Raw genomic sequence first — 16015 nt, forward strand, 5'->3', positions numbered from 1 at the left:
TCATATATTTACTTTGCCTATCATTTTTAATTTGTACAAGATAATTTTCAAAAGAATTTTTTTCTTTAAGTTTACAATATAATGAAAGTTTTGGCATACTATTTATAGAAGCATTCCATTCTTGAATAAACTGATCACGAATTTTACATTTAAGTAAAGGAAGATAATTTATGTTTACATCGAAGTTTAGTCTTATATCCATAAAACCAAGATGATCAATAATGGAATTTATTCTCTTTGCCCAAGAAGAATTATTTATATTAGCATTCAATTATTATATACCATATGTGTTGGTGAATTTACATTTTTTTTTACTTTTAACCAAAATTTAACAGATCGTTTCTTGCATAAAATGGATAATGGAAATCTGCCAAGCTCACCATATACATCAGCGTTAGGGGTTTGTTGCTTTACACCTACAATATACTTAAGAAATCTAATGTGTAGCTTGTCAACTTCCTTAAAGTTATATACCCCCCATACCTCTGAACCGTACAGTAAAATTGGAACAACCATAGCGTCAAACAAAGACAATTTGGTTTTAACATCGAGATGAACTTTGTCAAACAATGACAAGAGACTATGGTAGGCCTTAAGAGCTTGATCATTTAGCATTTTTACTGCATGTGACATATTGCCTGTGTAATGAAAGTTAACACCTAAATAAGTAAAGTTATCTACTATATTTACCATTTCATTGTTAATATAGAATTGTACATTTCTAGCTTGCTTCCGATTTTCAAAAACACAAATTTTAGTTTTATTTACATTGATTTTTAAACCCCATTTAACAGAATAGTGGTAAATAGCATCCATCTGGGCTTGTAAACTTGCTGGATCTTTGGTAAATAATACAATGTCATCAGCGAATAAAATCATATACATTGATAAAAGTTCTAAATCCTTAGTAGTAAATGCTTGAAAATTTAAATTCTCAAAGATATCATTTATAAACAATATAAATAAAAGAGGAGGAAGAGGTTCTCCTTGTTTCAGACCGACTGTTACGTCGAAAATTGGGAAAATTCAAATTCGCCAGCAGAGCATAGTTTATCACATGACTGTACGTCAATGACATTTTTATGTTTATGCTAATAAAACTTAAACTTGACTCTGACATACTTTAAACGTCTGTATTCGTACCAAATCAAGGTGTGAAAACTGACATCGAGTAATACAAACAAAACAAAATGTTAAATGTTTACTAGAGACCGCAAAATGACATCGAGCGTTGAGAAATATTTAACCTCAAAATATCAAACTAACCGATCGAATTTTATATGAACATATTGAAAAAACAAACACTTTAAATCGTGTTCGAGCCAACGAGGATATCGAGCCTTGCGATACCGAGACATCGAGTTTCGACTGTAATCGAATATGAATTCATTGGCATCAGTGGCCGATCTGCCGAGATGAAAACCTATCATATTTATCATTTTGTCACTTCCGATTGCACTTAAGTTTGGGTCGCAATTTTTACACCTTACTTAATATATTGCTTAACGCTATGCCTCTATAATTTTTATATTCACTCGCGTTACCACGCGTTCTGTTATCTTATATATTGGTGTTATTATTACCCTCTCCTAATGACTCCGGGTATTCTGCGTTATTTAACATTATGTTTTACAATTTGAGCAAATTTGGCGGAACTAATTTCAAATGAATTCTTAAAATAAAACGCCATTAACATATTGATGCCGGGGCTCTTTCGCTATAGAAGATATACACTTCTTAAGTTCTGTTTCCGAGATTATCCCATCTAGCGACTCATACACCTTAAAAGGCACTTTTGTTTTAATTTTCGCAGCACCAAAAGGTTTCTAAAATGCTTATACAACTCATATATAGATAAGCTTTCTGAGCTGAGTATACTTTTCTTGTACTGAGTTTTCATTTTTTTTCCAAACTGTTTTGTTTTTGTTATTGCCATGTTAGCAATTCTACACCCTCGTTTAAGTATTATTATTATTATTATTATTATTATTATTATTATTATTATTATTATTAAACGCGGTTAATCGTAACTGTGCGACTGTAGTAAATTTAAGAATGAATTACGTTTATCGTTATCACACGCAATGTGTATACTGGGGATATCCAATTGATCAAGTACTTGAATTCCTGTTTGTAAACAAATACCTTATAAACATATTGTTATTGCCGAGTGGTCATAGAATTGTGTGGAAGGAAGTATTTCAAAGTTGCTCAAAAGAGAGAAATATCGATAGTTAATAAAAAAAATAATCTACCGGGTTATTTGCTTTAGTTTTATTGAAGTTAAAGTCGCTTATTTTACTATCCTTACTAGTAACGTTTCTCCGTGGTTGTCTGAACATTTATCTTTACTTATTATGTAGGAACATTTGTCAACATTTGTTCGAATTGCTCGTTGTCTATATTATTATCAAAACTTATGAAGCCACTTTCATCCGCCATGCGGCCGTTTAAATTGCAATTTAATGCAAGTATATAATTAGTGCTATATATTTCGATTTCCTGTTTAGTTTTACAATTTGTATGCCTTTCAATAATCGTAATATTATCTTTAACACTATCCTTAAAATAAATGGAGAAACATTCACTAGAACGATTTTTGTTTGTATTTTTTATTGGAGGTACACCATTTGTGATAAAATAGCAACAGATAATCATGTAAAAATGGAATATAAGACTGATTGTATGTTGTTTGTTTTAATCATATAACTTGCAGTGCGTTTTTCAATTAATTATTTGAATAAGACTTCTAAGCTTGTTCGGTCAGAAATCAATCAGAGTCAATTATTGATTAACAAAGACATCAAAACAATCTTGAAAAATTGCAAACTTTCCATTAGTTTTTTTAACGAAGCTGGCCATTATTTTGTGTCATTAAAACTTCTTTAATTATAAACAATGCGAGAGATTTGAGTAATAAACGCTTAAACCAAGCTGACTTAAAATAGACCGCTTGTGAAAATACCCATCACAAGACGGCAGGCGGATTCGAAATAACAAGACCGACCAATCAACGATCCGAATCCGCTACAGAGATAAACACCCTCTATTGAAAAATGTACTGGACGCGTGGCTTCTGTAAACACCAACGGGGTTTAATGGTCTTATCCGATAAATCAATACTCAACCACATGCTACAAATGCATTTGCGTTTACGTTTGGAGAGGAATTATAAGCAAGTTATTAGTATGATTTTTTTTTTAAATTGCTGAAGTGAATTTGATGTTATATTTAAGATATTTAGGACATTTGGTATATTTATAAATATAGACATAATTCAAAATAAAATCCTTAAACGATGTAAATGTCATTTCTGCACACGTTTTTTTTTTTAATTCTCAAAATTGATATGGTTTCCGTTAATGTAGGTCTGATACATTTGACTTAAACATAAAATATTTCAATGAGGCATTCATTTAGATAACGCTACAAAACAATTATGTTTTATTTAATATCATTTTAATGTCCCAAGGCCTATTTCAAGCCTTCTTTGAAACTTGAAACTTGAAACTTGTTTATTTGCTTAAACGCCTATTTCTACATATAAATACATATTCAATGGCGTTGTACAATAATGAATTATAAGATAATAAAAGCAATACAGCAATACAGACACAAGAATTAAATAACCAGTAATCAATGGGAAAAAAATCACGAATATTAGCACACTGTAAACAACATACATAGTTCAATGAATAGTATATAAATTATTTACAACATGATGGGTGTTCACCATCGTATAAACAGACAACAGCTCGGCAATATATTGGTAAATAGTTCATGGGTATACATTTTAAAACAATGCATAATAATCTCTGAAAAGATGGGTTTTTAAATGTTTCTTGAATATGTTTACTGAATCACTTTGTCTAAGGCTCAGAGGCAGTTCATTCCAAAGCTTAGGGCCAATAGTTCTTAAACTTCTGTCACTGAAGGTCTTTTTCTTATTTAAAGGCACAACATAGCATTTATTCAGCATTAAATGGTGTAAAAATAAGCACTAGTAACTCTGCAATATATGGTGAACTAGGACGGTACCCTCTGTATTTTACTAGACATCTAAAAATTGTAAAATATTTTCTTAAACGGATTAATTTAAAACAGACAGTTCCTTTTTATACAAAACATTGCAAAGCCTTCGATACGATGCGGAAAATAACGCAAATTCAAACAACGGGTGTTCTAATGTACGCACACATATCCGGAGTCGATTTATATTGATTATTTTATTCCTTTTTTAGAAGAAGATTAATCGACTCATTTATTGGACATTGGAAAACTTATATAAACTCATTAAATTCATTAGTGTTATACAGAGAACTACAATTCACTATTCATATGTCATCGTATATAGATAAATTGTATAGCTATAGACTTAGGAATATTATTGCTAGATTTTGATTGTCTTCTCATATGTTAAATATTGAAAAAGGCAGATATGTTAATATTGAAAGAAATCAACGTAAATGTATTTTATGTGTTCATAATGATATCGAAAATGAATATCACTTTGTTTTGATTTGTCCGAAATATAATGGCATAAGGAAAAAAAATATAACTAAATTTTACTATGCAAGACCAAGCATGTTTAAATTCATTCAATTATTAAACTCGGAAAACGCTGCATGTCTACGAAAACTAGCTTTGTATTCCAAACATACTTTTAAGCTACGATATACTGCTTTGAATAATAATGCTTAATTTTTAACATGTTGAAATCATTGATAGTTTATTTATGTATAATGCACTCTCGCATTTATCAACTATTGCCATGCAATGTGTTATGTTATTGTAACAACGATGAACTGTAAATGTTAAAGTTAACAATAAATGTTCTGTTCTGGTCAATGATATATAACGTTCAAAGACAAAATGCAAAAACATATGAAACAAATCATCGTGATATCATTATAACCATCATGCACGCTGAATTGTGTGATTAACTTGGTTGATATTTTCCTTTTACTCTTTTATTCTTTCGATTTTTGAATAATTTCTAAAAATTCTGTCAATGATAAAAATCAATAGAGAAGTATACTATACATCATAGTATCAAATTCTTAACATAATAATGTTTTCGATCGTAACAAAGATGCATACTATAAACATTTACTAACTTGTCATACTTTTTTCCGCTGTCTGAGGAAAAAGGGAAATACATTTTGTTTTGATGGCCAAAAGCAAAAATATGGTTTACAGCAATGATTTCGTAGATTATGATGTTTTTGACATACAAAATGGTATTCATCTCGATGACATTCATATTACAAAAGCTACATATTCTATATTTTTTTTGGAAAGTGATGCTGTCTTCCTGTTTTCAACCGATCAATTGTGAGAATTTATTCTCTTTGCCCAAGAAGAATTATTTATATTAGCATTCAATTATTATATACCATATGTGTTGGTGAATTTACATTTTTTTTTACTTTTAACCAAAATTTAACAGATCGTTTCTTGCATAAAATGGATAATGGAAATCTGCCAAGCTCACCATATACATCAGCGTTAGGGGTTTGTTGCTTTACACCTACAATATACTTAAGAAATCTAATGTGTAGCTTGTCAACTTCCTTAAAGTTATATACCCCCCATACCTCTGAACCGTACAGTAAAATTGGAACAACCATAGCGTCAAACAAAGACAATTTGGTTTTAACATCGAGATGAACTTTGTCAAACAATGACAAGAGACTATGGTAGGCCTTAAGAGCTTGATCATTTAGCATTTTTACTGCATGTGACATATTGCCTGTGTAATGAAAGTTAACACCTAAATAAGTAAAGTTATCTACTATATTTACCATTTCATTGTTAATATAGAATTGTACATTTCTAGCTTGCTTCCGATTTTCAAAAACACAAATTTTAGTTTTATTTACATTGATTTTTAAACCCCATTTAACAGAATAGTGGTAAATAGCATCCATCTGGGCTTGTAAACTTGCTGGATCTTTGGTAAATAATACAATGTCATCAGCGAATAAAATCATATACATTGATAAAAGTTCTAAATCCTTAGTAGTAAATGCTTGAAAATTTAAATTCTCAAAGATATCATTTATAAACAATATAAATAAAAGTGGAGGAAGAGGTTCTCCTTGTTTCAGACCGACTGTTACGTCGAAAATTGGGAAAATTCAAATTCGCCAGCAGAGCATAGTTTATCACATGACTGTACGTCAATGACATTTTTATGTTTATGCTAATAAAACTTAAACTTGACTCTGACATACTTTAAACGTCTGTATTCGTACCAAATCAAGGTGTGAAAACTGACATCGAGTAATACAAACAAAACAAAATGTTAAATGTTTACTAGAGACCGCAAAATGACATCGAGCGTTGAGAAATATTTAACCTCAAAATATCAAACTAACCGATCGAATTTTATATGAACATATTGAAAAAACAAACACTTTAAATCGTGTTCGAGCCAACGAGGATATCGAGCCTTGCGATACCGAGACATCGAGTTTCGACTGTAATCGAATATGAATTCATTGGCATCAGTGGCCGATCTGCCGAGATGAAAACCTATCATATTTATCATTTTGTCACTTCCGATTGCACTTAAGTTTGGGTCGCAATTTTTACACCTTACTTAATATATTGCTTAACGCTATGCCTCTATAATTTTTATATTCACTCGCGTTACCACGCGTTCTGTTATCTTATATATTGGTGTTATTATTACCCTCTCCTAATGACTCCGGGTATTCTGCGTTATTTAACATTATGTTTTACAATTTGAGCAAATTTGGCGGAACTAATTTCAAATGAATTCTTAAAATAAAACGCCATTAACATATTGATGCCGGGGCTCTTTCGCTATAGAAGATATACACTTCTTAAGTTCTGTTTCCGAGATTATCCCATCTAGCGACTCATACACCTTAAAAGGCACTTTTGTTTTAATTTTCGCAGCACCAAAAGGTTTCTAAAATGCTTATACAACTCATATATAGATAAGCTTTCTGAGCTGAGTATACTTTTCTTGTACTGATTTTTTATTTTTTTTCCAAACTGTTTTGTTTTTGTTATTGCCATGTTAGCAATTCTACACCCTCGTTTAAGTATTATTATTATTATTATTATTATTATTATTATTATTATTAAACGCGGTTAATCGTAACTGTGCGACTGTAGTAAATTTAAGAATGAATTACGTTTATCGTTATCACACGCAATGTGTATACTGGGGATATCCAATTGATCAAGTACTTGAATTCCTGTTTGTAAACAAATACCTTATAAACATATTGTTATTGCCGAGTGGTCATAGAATTGTGTGGAAGGAAGTATTTCAAAGTTGCTCAAAAGAGAGAAATATCGATAGTTAATAAAAAAATAATCTACCGGGTTATTTGCTTTAGTTTTATTGAAGTTAAAGTCGCTTATTTTACTATCCTTACTAGTAACGTTTCTCCGTGGTTGTCTGAACATTTATCTTTACTTATTATGTAGGAACATTTGTCAACATTTGTTCGAATTGCTCGTTGTCTATATTATTATCAAAACTTATGAAGCCACTTTCATCCGCCATGCGGCCGTTTAAATTGCAATTTAATGCAAGTATATAATTAGTGCTATATATTTCGATTTCCTGTTTAGTTTTACAATTTGTATGCCTTTCAATAATCGTAATATTATCTTTAACACTATCCTTAAAATAAATGGAGAAACATTCACTAGAACGATTTTTGTTTGTATTTTTTATTGGAGGTACACCATTTGTGATAAAATAGCAACAGATAATCATGTAAAAATGGAATATAAGACTGATTGTATGTTGTTTGTTTTAATCATATAACTTGCAGTGCGTTTTTCAATTAATTATTTGAATAAGACTTCTAAGCTTGTTCGGTCAGAAATCAATCAGAGTCAATTATTGATTAACAAAGACATCAAAACAATCTTGAAAAATTGCAAACTTTCCATTAGTTTTTTTAACGAAGCTGGCCATTATTTTGTGTCATTAAAACTTCTTTAATTATAAACAATGCGAGAGATTTGAGTAATAAACGCTTAAACCAAGCTGACTTAAAATAGACCGCTTGTGAAAATACCCATCACAAGACGGCAGGCGGATTCGAAATAACAAGACCGACCAATCAACGATCCGAATCCGCTACAGAGATAAACACCCTCTATTGAAAAATGTACTGGACGCGTGGCTTCTGTAAACACCAACGGGGTTTAATGGTCTTATCCGATAAATCAATACTCAACCACATGCTACAAATGCATTTGCGTTTACGTTTGGAGAGGAATTATAAGCAAGTTATTAGTATGATTTTTTTTTTAAATTGCTGAAGTGAATTTGATGTTATATTTAAGATATTTAGGACATTTGGTATATTTATAAATATAGACATAATTCAAAATAAAATCCTTAAACGATGTAAATGTCATTTCTGCACACGTTTTTTTTTTAATTCTCAAAATTGATATGGTTTCCGTTAATGTAGGTCTGATACATTTGACTTAAACATAAAATATTTCAATGAGGCATTCATTTAGATAACGCTACAAAACAATTATGTTTTATTTAATATCATTGTAATGTCCCAAGGCCTATTTCAAGCCTTCTTTGAAACTTGAAACTTGAAACTTGTTTATTTGCTTAAACGCCTATTTCTACATATAAATACATATTCAATGGCGTTGTACAATAATGAATTATAAGATAATAAAAGCAATACAGCAATACAGACACAAGAATTAAATAACCAGTAATCAATGGGAAAAAAATCACGAATATTAGCACACTGTAAACAACATACATAGTTCAATGAATAGTATATAAATTATTTACAACATGATGGGTGTTCACCATCGTATAAACAGACAACAGCTCGGCAATATATTGGTAAATAGTTCATGGGTATACATTTTAAAACAATGCATAATAATCTCTGAAAAGATGGGTTTTTAAATGTTTCTTGAATATGTTTACTGAATCACTTTGTCTAAGGCTCAGAGGCAGTTCATTCCAAAGCTTAGGGCCAATAGTTCTTAAACTTCTGTCACTGAAGGTCTTTTTCTTATTTAAAGGCACAACATAGCATTTATTCAGCATTAAATGGTGTAAAAATAAGCACTAGTAACTCTGCAATATATGGTGAACTAGGACGGTACCCTCTGTATTTTACTAGACATCTAAAAATTGTAAAATATTTTCTTAAACGGATTAATTTAAAACAGACAGTTCCTTTTTATACAAAACATTGCAAAGCCTTCGATACGATGCGGAAAATAACGCAAATTCAAACAACGGGTGTTCTAATGTACGCACACATATCCGGAGTCGATTTATATTGATTATTTTATTCCTTTTTTAGAAGAAGATTAATCGACTCATTTATTGGACATTGGAAAACTTATATAAACTCATTAAGTTCATTAGTGTTATACAGAGAACTACAATTCACTATTCATATGTCATCGTATATAGATAAATTGTATAGCTATAGACTTAGGAATATTATTGCTAGATTTTGATTGTCTTCTCATATGTTAAATATTGAAAAAGGCAGATATGTTAATATTGAAAGAAATCAACGTAAATGTATTTTATGTGTTCATAATGATATCGAAAATGAATATCACTTTGTTTTGATTTGTCCGAAATATAATGGCATAAGGAAAAAAAATATAACTAAATTTTACTATGCAAGACCAAGCATGTTTAAATTCATTCAATTATTAAACTCGGAAAACGCTGCATGTCTACGAAAACTAGCTTTGTATTCCAAACATACTTTTAAGCTACGATATACTGCTTTGAATAATAATGCTTAATTTTTAACATGTTGAAATCATTGATAGTTTATTTATGTATAATGCACTCTCGCATTTATCAACTATTGCCATGCAATGTGTTATGTTATTGTAACAACGATGAACTGTAAATGTTAAAGTTAACAATAAATGTTCTGTTCTGGTCAATGATATATAACGTTCAAAGACAAAATGCAAAAACATATGAAACAAATCATCGTGATATCATTATAACCATCATGCACGCTGAATTGTGTGATTAACTTGGTTGATATTTTCCTTTTACTCTTTTATTCTTTCGATTTTTGAATAATTTCTAAAAATTCTGTCAATGATAAAAATCAATAGAGAAGTATACTATACATCATAGTATCAAATTCTTAACATAATAATGTTTTCGATCGTAACAAAGATGCATACTATAAACATTTACTAACTTGTCATACTTTTTTCCGCTGTCTGAGGAAAAAGGGAAATACATTTTGTTTTGATGGCCAAAAGCAAAAATATGGTTTACAGCAATGATTTCGTAGATTATGATGTTTTTGACATACAAAATGGTATTCATCTCGATGACATTCATATTACAAAAGCTACATATTCTATATTTTTTTTGGAAAGTGATGCTGTCTTCCTGTTTCGATTAAAAGGTCATGTGAGGAAATGTTGTAACGACCGTTCTTTATTTATTCATGTGCATACTATTAAGATATGTTCATGCTTGAGTTCATTTTTATACCAGCGATATGTTTCTAGTCTGTTCGATTCATTAATATCTGCATTCCATATATGTCAATTATTCTTTGTCGTATTATTTCGATCAAAATCATAATTGAATGTAAAATATAGGGATGGCAACGAGTAGTAAAGTTAATACTCTAGTACTCGGACGATCGTTCGATCGAGTACCCGGGTACTCGATTACTCGGAAGAATTGAATATGTGTTCGCAAAGACAAGATTGTGTATACATGTATCGTTAATGACGTATATTGTGCGTTGGTCGTATTATTGGTCATTTTCACCTTTAAAGTAAACTTTCATTACGTATTTTAACAAAAAATGATATAAAAAGAAAACAAATGTTGTTTCAGGCTTTTAATCTGTCTTATTCGTTTCATTTTATACAAGTATGCACCGCAGAAATGAACAACAATCACAATTACAATGAACGAAAATTAATAGCATACATAAAAATAGTGAACGAAATTCAATACGAAGTTCAGTTGTTTAGTTGTTTACTCTACATTTTTTTTTTAAATGATAATTTTTTGTACTGTGTAATTGTTGTTTACCTCATTAATATTCATAATTCTTGATTTAAAATTTCAACCGATCAATTGTGATAATCATTGCAAAAATAGTTAAAATACGCCCATTAAGAAATCAATTCTCGTAACATTCGATACTCTTTCGCCCGTTAGCGTCCATTGTTTGGTGAAAGGTCTCTAATTGGTATACAATAGAATTGTGTAGGTGAAAGTACCTCTATCAAAACTTCGCTAATTGACATCAGTGCTAATTTGAAATAGAGGTCCTTTGTTGACAGTTTTCAACTATCACAACAATTGTCAACTAATTGACTGACGTCAATTGTGTACACAGCGGGGATTAGAGGGACCGTAAATTGTCCTCTTGGCAAATAACCAGATCTGATATTTTGTCTGTTAATCGTGAATTTGGTGATTTTTATAGATTTGTTCCCGAGTACTCGAGTAGTGATTTGGTACTCGTGTACTCGGACGTTCGATCGAGTACTCAAGTCCTCGGGTACTCGATGCCATCCCTAGTAAAATATCAATAAATCGTAGACTTGCCTTTTTGAAATTGATTTTAAATAGTTTTATTAAGACTGGTCCACGTCAATCTTTTGAGAAATAGTGGAGAATTAAAGTTCGAAAAATATCAATGAGGGTTGATATCAAAAAAAGAAGAAGAAAAATATCAATGAGAGGTACGGATAATATCCCCCCCGGATGATTGCCCCCCCCCCCGACATTAGCCCCTAGGACCATAGCCCTCCCGGAAGATAGCCCCCACGTCTTAGTGAAAAAACGGACGATATCCCCCCCCCCCAATATTAAAATGCATATTATAACCAGTTTATTTAAGCAAATTTGCAAAACAATGATTTTTATTATAAAATGAAACAACCCAAAGGCATAAATCAATGAAAAAAAATCATGAATAGTGAAAAAATAAACGGAAAAAGCATGTGATTTTACAATGAAACATTTATTATTTTAATAGTTAATTGTTTTCTCTGTTATTTGTTGACTAAGCACTTATTTAATAATCTTTGATCAGTAAGTTCTCACCTTTAATTAGCATTAACATTGACCTTTAATTATTTAATAGGGTGATAATCCTTAATGCGATAAATTAATGACATTATATGTTTTATTTCTTTTGAAGATGTTTTAGTGCAATCCAGTTGATAATTACTGATTGACCTAACACATTAATTGCATAATAGTATACTATTCACATGGTGGGGTGGAAACATCAAAGTTGTTTGCCTAATTGAACGTTAAATAATACTTAAATAAAGGATATTTATCTTTTGTCCAGTTTATAATTATACTTTGAGTCATTTACATTTCACAATCCAATGCTAAATGAAAATTTTGCTTGTCGCCCTATATAAGTCAAAGGACCACTAAATGGCATTTTTTATGTTTTATGAGTTTTATGAATATGCAAATTTAAAAGAGTGTATATATGTTAAGTCATTTATATATATGCAGGGGGGCTATTGTCTCGGGGGAGGGCTATTGTCTGGGAGGGCTATCATCCGGGTGGGATATGGTCCTAGAGGCTAATGTCTGGGGGGGGGGGGGCAATCATCCGGGGGGGATATCATCCTACACTCAGACCTCTATAGTTCTTTGGGTCGTCTTCATTGCTCCCTTTAAATGCAGGTACTAATATTCTTCCCTAAATGGATCTGGGATATTCTCCTGTGGTAAAGATGCGATTTAATAGTTTCAATAGAAACGGTGATATATCTGTAAATATGGTTTTATAGATTTCAGCATTACAGCTTCATTAATCTGCCAAAATTACCTTTTTATCAAGATTGTCATCGCAAATGTTTGCTCTTAATTTTGAGTTGTTAGTATAATCTTAAGTACTATATAGTGTTTTGAAATTATCATATAAATCCGACGCATTTTGATTCTCAGATTTTGGTTGACTTTTTTATATTCGTTTTTATTTTGTTTCTAAAAATCGTTAAGGTTTATTTTGCTCATGCTCTCACGGCTTTTTTGGAAGCGATTTTCTAGAAGTTGTATCATTTTGTTTTTTGGCAGACCGACACAAAGACGAATTTGAATTATCTGTATGAACGAATTTGTTGAACCACAATGTTTAATGAGAATCTACTTGTTCTACAAATCAAGACAATTGGTTACATTTGAATGACAAACTACTTTTAAGTTCTTCAATTTTGGATAGGATTCCATTAAATTGTATTATCATTATTGATATTATTACTCTTACTATTATTTTTGGCATTATTTTTCCCCAACTGCTTATTACAAGCGAAAACGATCCATGAAAGATTCGAAACTTCGGTTGGATCTTGTATTTGAAAGTCTGAAACAGAAAATATATTTTGAAGCTGAAGTATTTAATAATCCAATACGCCTGATTGATTCTTTTTTAATAAAATGTATATTCGCCCATACCTGATCGGTGTGCAGTCGACATATAACAAAAATATCAAATTTGGATTGACATAACTCGATGAAGCGTTTACCTTGTGTAACTAGCACATAATCTTTTGAATCACGTGGTGGAATGTAAGCACAATCTGACAGCTGATTACCCGTCGAATGTTAGGTAATCTATGATTTAGAGCTACTGCCATCCGCTGTAACCAAACATTAATTAAGTTGGTAATCCTTTTCAAAACCGAAAACAATCAAATTGATCATATCGTAATAGTTTACAGTTACTTTATTGGTTTTTCTCAGCAATTTCAAAATATTTGCTAAATGATTTGTGATGATAATATTCATTTCACGCGTTTCGTTAGTATAGCGTGAAATATTTGTCTTGGCGAAATGATAGAATTTGAATACAGTAGTGGTCAGTCTTGCACGAGGATTTCGTGCTATATTGGTATATTAGCGTGAAGAGTCATTCTACCAGTCGACTTCATTCAGTTCACTTCGTAACCTAAATTTTCACTTCAATATCTTTAGTGATTTTGTTTCACTGTTTTATATCCATATTTGAAACCAGACAAATGAATGAGGTTCGACATTCATACGTTGTGGATCGACATTTGGCAAACGAACACAGGTTTCCAGAGTTAACCGTCTCTGGTTTTGCCTGGCCGGTCGGCTGCACTGCATAGGACTTTGCCAGTGAATTTCATTGTGTTGTGCTCTACATAAATATATGTGCTCGTTTTATACTTACTTAACCTGGCTTCACGTCATCATCTAATAAACAACTCGTCTGGTATTGCACATTTGTGTTGTTGTTTTTAGGGTAAAAAAGAAGTATAACAAAGACATTGGTATGCCACCGCTTATTTCAATTTAAATGCTTAAATAAAAAATATAAGTATGTTTAGAAGTCAATGTGTCTGTTGAAAATATGATATCAAACTTATAAATAATGTCTAAAAGGCTGTTATATAACTTTTGTTATTGAAAGACTATTGATATTCCGTGATATAAATCTTAATTATGACTTCTCTTGACTACGCACTATTGCCAAGGGGCTTGTTTAGCTTATTTGATCTCCGATCTAGGTGGCGAGCTGTGAAGCTATAGAAATGCACCAATACATCTTGTATTTTAGTTTATGTTGCTTTCAAATGGTGATTGTATCATAATGCCTTTAAATAAGGAAAAGAGTTATGTAGATAGTCCGTTTATACAATTTAACCGGAATGCGTCACAATTTGGATAGAACAATGGTGACCATTCAATCAAAAGGGATTTAAATACATGTCATATAACTATTTAAAAACAATTCTTATTTCCAATCGGTTTAATTAATAAATACATTGGCTAAGCACATTGTTTAAATGTGTTAATAAGACTAATGCCAATTTCTAATAGCAAAGCGTCTACTCTAAATGGCTCTGAACACGATACACGAGTACACAGAAAATGGCCCCTACTATGACACCAGTGCGATTAACGCATGAACCACAGGATGGGTTAATAATGATAAACATTTTTAAACTAGTCCTTAAGCACTTTAAAAATGACAAAGTTTGCGCACTGAAATGATTCTCAAATTGACAAAATGTGGTCCACAATACAATGTTTACGTTTTCTAAAATAAAGACGGGAACCAAGATTAGCAGAGCGTATTTATAAGACGTCAAAATTACGCGGTGTACTTTAGTTATAATATAATATAACGTACTTTTCTTTATATTTCATCATAATAGTGGCCATCAATATTAAGTGTTAGAGGCTTTTATACATGTTAGCATATGCACAAACCCTAAAATCTCTCCCCACACTGGTATAGAAACATCTGCGGTACAAGACCATTTATGTATTTTTATTTAAATAGTAAATCTACCCAAAGCGCCTTCATTGGTTGGGATCAGGTTTGAGCACTAGATTTCCGCTACGTGCCTTTGTCCGGTCTTCGGGTGCCACATCGCGTCTTTATAATAGCATGAAACCCATCCAGAGTCAACAAACTGGCTTATAATAGAAAAATACGTGGTTCTCTAAGCTGGCCCTTGTTTGCTGATATAAGATGGTAGTTCAAGTTGTCCCCTTCGTACCAGTATCCGGTCTTAAAAAGTCAAACCACATCGTTCTAGTATTATGAACCATATTATTCATAACATATACTATTATATTATATTAATAACGAATGTTTAGTAATTCGCCATTCATCAGCCTTCATGAAATATTTCCTAATTTGCTGTTACGGTAATATTATTTATTAATACCTTGGATATATGTTATATTTCGACGTAACCCGCATAGTTATTTGTTTTAAGCTGCGTTATTTATTGTTTTAACTTTTATCCGTTATCCTTCGTTGGTTAAAATAGGGCCTATATAAGGTTCATGTCGCTCACACATGGAGTGAACCTCAGTTACAGTGATTTATCGAAGAATGAATTTGAATTTAGCAACTAAGCACTCAAGTTGATGGAAAGAAGATATTAATTATAACTGTTTTTTAAGTATAGTCGACTCAGGTTATTGCAGATGTACGTGTATTACGTATTAAGTATGAGT

Source organism: Mya arenaria, chromosome 1, assembly GCF_026914265.1.
Source record: "Mya arenaria isolate MELC-2E11 chromosome 1, ASM2691426v1".
In the NCBI taxonomy this organism is placed as follows: Eukaryota; Metazoa; Mollusca; class Bivalvia; order Myida; family Myidae; genus Mya; species Mya arenaria.